The sequence below is a fragment of the Daucus carota genome, chromosome 2, assembly GCF_001625215.2.
Source record: "Daucus carota subsp. sativus chromosome 2, DH1 v3.0, whole genome shotgun sequence".
Lineage (NCBI taxonomy): Eukaryota > Viridiplantae > Streptophyta > Magnoliopsida > Apiales > Apiaceae > Daucus > Daucus carota.
In genome coordinates this window covers 17,715,903-17,724,438 of record NC_030382.2, presented here as the reverse complement: position 1 = coordinate 17,724,438, position 8,536 = coordinate 17,715,903, and the positions used below count along the sequence as shown (strand labels likewise).

At 37.2% G+C, this 8,536-nt stretch overlaps 1 long non-coding RNA gene across 1 annotated transcript; it reads right to left on the bottom strand.

The window, feature by feature from the left end:
• Positions 1-2,754: 2,754 nt before the first annotated feature.
• Positions 2,755-4,605, bottom strand: LOC108203866 (uncharacterized). Its single transcript, XR_001803566.2, has 4 exons — positions 4,150-4,605; positions 3,230-3,322; positions 3,046-3,136; positions 2,755-2,933 (listed from the first exon to the last, which is right to left on the bottom strand). It is a non-coding gene; the product is annotated as an uncharacterized LOC108203866 (long non-coding RNA).
• Positions 4,606-8,536: the final 3,931 nt, after the last annotated feature.

Genomic DNA, 8,536 nt, shown 5'->3' with positions numbered 1-8,536 from the left:
GGCCACCATCAGGACCATCTGTGAAGGGAATGAGCAAGTGAGATAAAACAAAATGCAGTTGATGATTCAACAATATGAGTCTTTCCATTTCAAGGCTGGAGAAAGTTTAAGTGACACATTTAACAGATTTCAAAAGCTGTTAAATGGTCTGAAACTTTTTGGAAGAGTATATCAAGTTAAGGATTCAAATTTGAAATTCTTGAGAGCTCTTCCCAAACAATGGAAACCCAAGACAGTCTCTCTCAGAAACACTCAAGAATTCAAAGACTACACTCTTGAGAGACTGTATGGAACCTTAACGACTTATGAGCTTGAAATGGAACAAGATGAAGAGATAGAGAAAAGCCAAAAGAAAGGGTATTCATCTGTGGCTCTAGTTTCATCTCTTGATGATACTGTCAAGGACAAAGGAAAATCTCAAGTTGAAGAAACTGAGAAGTTGGTCAAAGAAGAGAGCTCAGAGTCAAGCAAAGGAAAAGGAAAAGATGTAGCTGATTCTGGTGAAGAAAGTGATGGGATTGATGAGCACTTGGCCTTCCTATCAAGAAGATTCTCCAAACTGAAATTCAAGAAGAATTTTAATTCTGCAAAATCATTTAAAGGCAATCCCAAGTCTGACAGAAGCATGGTGGATAGATCCAAATTCAAGTGCTTCAACTGTGGAAATGCAGGTCACTTTGCAAAAAGAAAGAGCATTCATTACAAAGGATGATTGGGCAGATGGAGATGATTCTGATGAAGAGGAGGAGTTTGTCAATCTTGCTCTAATGGTCAACTCCACAGATCAAGAAGAAAACACTGGAAGCGGTAGTCAGGTATTCACTACAAACTTAGTAGAGTTAACTAAAGATGAATGTAATGCTACTATCAATGAAATGTCTACTGAATTATATCATTTGCATGTCTCTTTAAAGTCTCTCACTAAGGAAAACTGTAGAATTAAGGAAGCTAACACCTTCCTTAGTGATAGAAACAGTGCTCTAGAAACTCAATTCATTGAGTTTGAGAAACTAAAGATTGAATGTCAAACAGCTAAAGATGATCTTTTGGTTGTCTTAAAAAGAGAAGAAATCATAAGAAAACAGCTTGATAAGGAACAAGAAATCATTGCCAAATGGAAATCTGGGAGAGATGTTTCCACTAATATCATCAACATGCAAGGTAGAGAAACCTTTGTTGAGAATGAATGGAAAAGAGACAAGAAAGCTCTTGAGATCTCTGAGGTCAGTTCAAGTGATGAGAATACTGATGATGATCATCAGTTAAAAACCAAAGCTTCAACTGATGAAAGTCATCAGTCGAACAAAAACTCATCAGTTGACAAGAAAGTTCTCAAGAAACTCAACAAGAAATATGGTCCTGTTAAGAAGAGGTTTGTCAAAGGTGAGAATAATTCTTCTGAGACTAGTGAGAGTGTGAACAACATTCACAATTCCAGTAATAAGACTAAGAAAAAATTGGATGCTAGTGAGTTTAAATCAGAAGAGACTAAAAAGAAAAAGGGGAATAGAAATGGCAAGATTGGAGTCAATAAGCACACTAATTACACACCCAATGCTAGTGCTCCTAGGAAAACTTGCAGTAAATGTGGTAGTGTAAATCATTTATCTGCTAATTGTAAAACTGTGATTGCTCATAATTTATCATTGCCTATTCCTGTGCCATCTGTTCCTCACATGAAATTATCTGTTATGAACATGATGCCTGGTTTATTGCCTCACAATTCATTTTCTCAGACTGGCATGCCATATATGTTCAATCCATATTTCAATGCTTTTAATATGCCTCAATTCCATTCAAACTTGCATGGTATAAATAATGTATGTATGCCTCAGATGCCTGTGTTTAAAAGCAATGTTGATATTCCAATTTCTCAACCAAAACCAAAGGTTGAACCACTTCAATCCAAGGGAAAGGTTGAGAATGAGGGAGAAGTTGTTAAGACTAACAAATCTGGACCCAAAGCAATTTGGGTACCAAAATCAACTTGATCTGTTTTTGAAAATGTGAGCAGGGAAACCATAAGAAGAATTTGTGGTACTTAGATAGTGGATGCTCCAGGCACATGACTGGTGATTATTCCCTGCTCACAAAGTTTGTAGAGAAAGTTGGCCCTAGCATTACCTTTGGAGATGACAGCAAAGGATATACTATGGGATATGGCTTGATAGCAAAAGAGAATGTCATCATAGATGAAGTTGCATTGGTGTCTGGTCTTAACACTAGTGCAAAAATGACTTTCAGCGTCGGTCAAAATAGCCCTAAGGCGTCGGTCAACAGGCGTAGCAAATGTAGGAGACGCTGTAGGTCTAGACCTACAGCGTCGGTTAACCTAGCGTCGTTGATGGTGAACCAACAGCGTCGGTCTTCTAGATTGCCGACGCTATAAAGTCTGTACAAAAGCGTCGGTCTTCTGAATTGCCGTCGCTATAGGTCAAGACCAACAGCGCCGGTCTTCTAAAACGCCGACGCTATTGTCTTGACAACAGCGTCGGTCTTTTAGAATGCCGACGCTTAAAGTGGTGCCATCTGCGTCAGTTTTTTAGAATGCCGACGCCTTTGCTGTTGATATGGCAGCGGCTGTTTTTTCTACTTAACCAACGGTTTTGGTATTTTTAATTTTTCTTTTTTTAGATTTTTTTTATACCTACTAAACCCATCAATTATAAACCTGTTTCATCATAAATTCAATATTCAAAAACTAATAGCTCAAAATTATAAATACAATACCCCCAAAATTTAATATAGCTCAAAAATTATATTATAATATATTAAAAAGATTGTTTACATTAGAAAGAGTACAATATTAATTACAATCTCTCTACAAATTAAGTCAGTTACATTAAACATCTTAGAGCATAAAAATCTCTCAACTAACTCCGCTTTTCTTGAAGCTCCTTTTTCTGCACTCCCGTTTTTGCATTAATCGCCATCTGTCATGAATCAAAATAGTTTATGTAAGTACATAAAGCATATTGAAAAATCACTCTTCGAGAAATCATGAATTGAGAATATGAATTATTTACATGTACTTCAACAAATTACCCGACTAGAGACATTCAAGAGTAAAAAACCGAGCCCAAATCTCTCGAATCTCATTGATTTCCTTTTTGCCATAACTCCTAGAACCAAGAACCTGCCAAGTATACCAAATATAAGAGATAACATATTTCAAAAATAAAACTCGAGCTTTAAACTTGTAAAATAGTGTTTGAGTTGTTTCTCTTACCACTTCCCAGTTCGTGTTAGAATTTTTCTGAGAAAGCATGACTATGTCATACATGTACCTCATGACAAAAAATCCACATTCTGTACCTCCTACCTGTTGAGGACAATGTCATAGTACAGAGAGACAAAAACACTTCTACTGCCAGCAAATTAGAATTGAAAACTACACAACACCATAATCACTAAACTTATACTCAGAACATGTTAAAAATAAAACCCAATATATACAAAATTATCGACTTTTAAAAATAACTGCAAAAATACCATTCATAATTTTTAAAATTTGTGCTCAGGAAAGAAAATAGAGAACATGAACAAAATCTAATTTTTTTCCCTGATCAGAAAAAGTATTATCTCTAATGAATTCTGTTTTATTCTGATACTTTGTGCAAATAACCTGTTAAGATGCTAATCTATTACGACGGTGCTCCACTCCCTGTCCCACAGAAGTGCTACAATAGTGTACGAGGTTTGTATCTTGATCAAGGAGCTGACTGTGCATCATTCTTCTTATTAAAACAGAACAAGATCGAAATCAGCCAACTATTCTAAATTTGTTTTACTATGTCTTGTGGTTTTGTACTGGTCTTTCAAGTCAATCTAGCCTTAATCCTAAATTACTCAAGCACATCCAAACGATTAGTTTCAAGTATTTTTACTTATTCCTTTCCATTCTCCCCAACCAAACACAATATTAGTCCTTTACAGGTGAATGCTTGCATATATACTAGGATATCTAACACTTTCCTTAACAGAATAATTAGAACAATATATGAAGAGATTTTGCTAAATAAACTATGGTGTTTTTGTCAGATTTTCACCAGAGAACAAAAGAAACACAACAATCTCAGCCAAAGTTAAATATACTGGGGAGGATAAAAAAACCCAAATCTTAAACAAGAAGTTAAACGAGAAGAAAACTTGGAATAACAAAGCTCTTAAACCTTGAACCCACCACTAGTAGCAATCACAGTAGCAGCCCAACGAGAAAACCCCTAAATTGAAAGCAGCCGAGAGATAAACCCCTGAATTGAAAGCAGCCGAGAGAGAAACCCCTAAATTGAAAGCAACCCAGCAAGAAAACCCAGCGGAATCGAGAGAATCACAGTTGCTGGTGAAGGTGAGAGAAACCCCTAAATTGCTGACGATATAGCGGGTTGTTGGTGACGATACAGTGGATTTAGCGATGAAGAATGGGTGAAATCAGCCCAGCAAGAAAACCCAAATAACAACCTGAGAAAACCCAGCAACGAATTAACAATTGAAACCAGCGATGGAGATTTTCAGCGAGGGTCAGGATGCGGAGAGACAAGGGAGTATGTAGTCGCGCGAAATGTCGAAGTAGAGTTTAGAGTCAGGTTTAGTGAGCAGCGGGGGTTTAATTAATCTAGAATTTTGTTTTTTAAAAAATATAAACACTTCTTACTTCGGTTAAATGAACACCGACACTATTGCCTCTTTTACAGCGTCGGTTAAAGCATGCCCGACACAAAATGATAACAAGTAGCGTCGGTTAGAGAGGGAACCGACATTATAGAGTGATCAATAGCGTCGGCATTCCAACAGCCGACACCTTTGTATCGAATATAGTGATCAATAGCGTCGGCATTCAAATGACCGACACTATTGGTGTATAAACAGCGTCGGTCAAGTGACTAAACCGACGCTAAAAGTGGTGAAAAAATAGCAATAGCGTCGGCATACCAAATAACCGACACTGATTGGTATCAAGGGTGTCGGTCCTCTACTTAACCGACACTAAAAGTGCGACTCCAAAAGTTACTTTTGTACTAGTGTAAGCATAATTTGCTTAGCATCAGTCAACTTTGTGACAAAGGATACAAGGTTAATTTCACTCCTGCAGCCTGTGTTGTCACCAAAGGAGATGACAACAAAGTAGTACTAATTGGACAAAGAAAAGGGAATGTGTATGTAGCTGACTTCAACTCTGTCAAGTCTGAATCTATCACTTGTTTTCTCAGCAAAGCAAGCTCAGATGACAGTTGGCTAAGGCACAAAAGATTGTCTCATTTAAATTTCAAGACATTAAATGAGTTGGTAAAGAAGGATTTGGTCAGAGGAATTCCAAAGCTGGAATTTTCCAAAGATGGTCTGTGTGGAGCATGTTAGCAAGGAAAGCAAAAGAGAAGCTCTTTTAAAAGCAAATCTCTTTCGTCAATTGTGAAACCTCTTCAGCTCTTGCATATGGATTTGTTTGGACCAGTCAGCATAATGTCCATTTCAAAGAAGAAATATTGTCTAGTGATTGTTGATGATTTTTCAAAATTTACTTAGACTTTCTTCCTGCATTCTAAGGATGAAGCTGGGAAAATCATTATAAATCATATCAAGACATTAAACAACAATCCAGATGTCAAAGTTAAAAGAATAAGAAGTGATAATGGGACAGAATTCAAGAATTCGGTGATGAAAGAATTTTGTGACGATAAGGGAATTATTTATGAGTTCTCTGCACCAAGAACTCCACAACAAAATGGAGTGGTAGAAAGGAAAAACGGAACCCTCATTGAGGCTGCAAGAACCATGATTAATGAAGCTCAACTTCCAACCTATTTTTGGGTTGAAGCTGTGAACACTGCTTGCTTCACTCAAAACATTTCTCTAATTACCAAACCTCACAATCTAACTCCTTTTCAACTCTTCAAGGGAAAGAAGCCGACAATTAGCTTTCTTCATGTATTTGGATGCAAATGCTATGTTCAAAGGAATCAAGGTGAAAATCTTGAAAAATTTGACGCCAAAGCAGATGAAGCTATTTTTGTTGGATACTATAATGGAAAATCATTTAGAGTGTACAATCTGAGAACCAACATTGTTATGGAATCAATTCATGTAGTTTTTGATGATAAAAAGATTCAAGGTTTGTCAGATGAAGGATTTCATGACAATCTCAGATTTGAGAATGAAGGTGAAGGTGATCTATATGATAGTGATGATGATTGTGATGATTCTGTTCAGAATGCTGGAATTATTCCTGGAATTAATCTTCCAACTGATGAGAACTTGGCACATGAGACTACAACCATTGAAAATTCAGCTGAAGCATCAGTTGAAACTCTTCAAGAGTCATCAGTTGAAAGAATGTCTCAAAATTCCAATCAATCTAGGAATAATGAGATGTCAAATTTAGGGGGAGCTTTTCAACATGGGAATCTGAATTATAACAATGAAGCAACATCATCAAGACAATCACTTCCACCTCAAAGAAAGTGGACAAGGGAGCATCCTTTTGAATTAGTTATTGGAGATGCAAATGCATCTGTACAAACAAGAAGAGCTACTCAAGATGAGTGTTTATAAAGTGCATTTCTTTCACAGGATGAACCTAAAGTAATAGAAGATGCTCTCAAAGATGCTGATTGGGTTCTTGCTATGCAAGAAGAATTAAATCAATTTGAGAGAAACAAAGTATGGAAGCTGGTACCCAAGCCTAAGAATAGAACAATTGTAGGCACAAGGTAGGTATTCAGAAACAAAATGGATGAGAATGGAGTTGTCACCAGAAACAAAGCAAGGCTTGTGGCTAAAGGATACTCTTGTTCGCAAAAATCTACACGCAAGCGCACGTGATCACAAGTAATATATTAAGTTCGATCCCACAGAGACTGGTGAATTAAGAATACGCACCTATGCAACAATGTATGAGTAATTTTCACTGCTAAGGCAATTAACAAGGATGTGTTCTTTTATACTAATAACTAAATTTACTAATCAAAATCAGAATAGGAAAACACATGGGATTCTAACTTCATTATCGAATTCATCTAGAATTGAAATTACTGATTAACATGTGACTGTTGATCCTAATCAGACAACACGAAAGTAATACATGCCAACTCTCGTTGCACACATATCATACCAATCAAAATCTGCAATTAAGACAGAAATCTCATGGACACCAACAAAGCTCAGACCCTATATCTCTATAGCGGTAGTGTAAGCAGAGAGGTTTAATAACAGGTCGTCTATCGTGATTACACAGGGTGATAAAAATAGTTCAAGTCTATCACAAATTATGTTTCATTCACATAATCCTATGTTTACATGGCATAGTTCTAAATTCAATCATCCACTCTCGCTTCAGAAAGAATTAACAAACAACTCAGAAGTTAGCTACGCTTCTAAGAAGAATAAGCACGGCTCATGCAAAGAAATCAATGTACGTCGCAAAATCACACAAGTAATATTCTTCACTAAACTACATCGATAAATCCATTAGAATCCCATGAAGGCGGTTAGTTCATAATCGAACTAATCGAAATCATGGGTTCTAATGAAAACATGATAATTAAACTACGAGAATTAAACGAAATAAAAATGCTTGAATTAATAATAAAGATCACAACGTTACAGAATTGATGTTCACGATCTCGCTCGAAACTGTCACTTCCTCGCGAAGAACGATCCAATACAAAACCGATAATGTGCTTGATTACAAAAGAAAACTAACTATGAAATTGTTTCGATATTCTAACTACTTCGAGGCTAGGGTTTTTACACTTGAGAAATTAAAATGCTTTGACTAAGTCAACCGGGCCTCGTCCGCTGCGAAAATCCATCAGAAAAGCTGTAAAAATCGGCCCGGAACACTTCTGGAGGGCGCAGCCGCGCTAAACTAGCGCAGGCGCGCTAGTGGCAGCAGTAGGTAGCGCGGGCGCGCTAGAGGTTAGCGCGGGCGCGCTACTGTCTGCCACTGGCAGCCCTATTCTTCGTTTTTCAGCTCGTTCTCGCGTGCATGTCCTTCCTCGCTCTAGTACCACTTCCGTAGGTGATCACGGTTGCATTTAGCACATGCAACAAGCCCTTTAAACCCCTAGATAGCTCTAGTGGACGAGTGTGCTCTCGTGAGGGTTTGTAGAAGATATACCCACAAAATCCCAAGTCGCGATGAATCCACAATTCTCTATTCTTGCAAATAATGCACCAAAAACAACCTAAAATGATAGAAAATCACTTCATCACCTCAACTCGTGACCTGCACAGAAAAACACTAAAAACACATCAAAAGACACTAAACACTTAAGTACAACCAACCAATTTAAGTGGAAATGAAGGCTTATAAGTGTGTATAAATACCACTTATCACACCCCCAAACTTAAACTGATGCTTGTCCTCAAGCGTCAACGACACTATACAATAATACAATGCAATGCATGAATGCAACTACGTGATGAATGAGTAAACTATGAAGTAATTGCCTTGCCAATTATAATACCTCAGATTGTGCTAATGTTCTCGAATTTCATCTCTCTCGCTACTAAGTCAATTACTCTTCTATTTACAAGT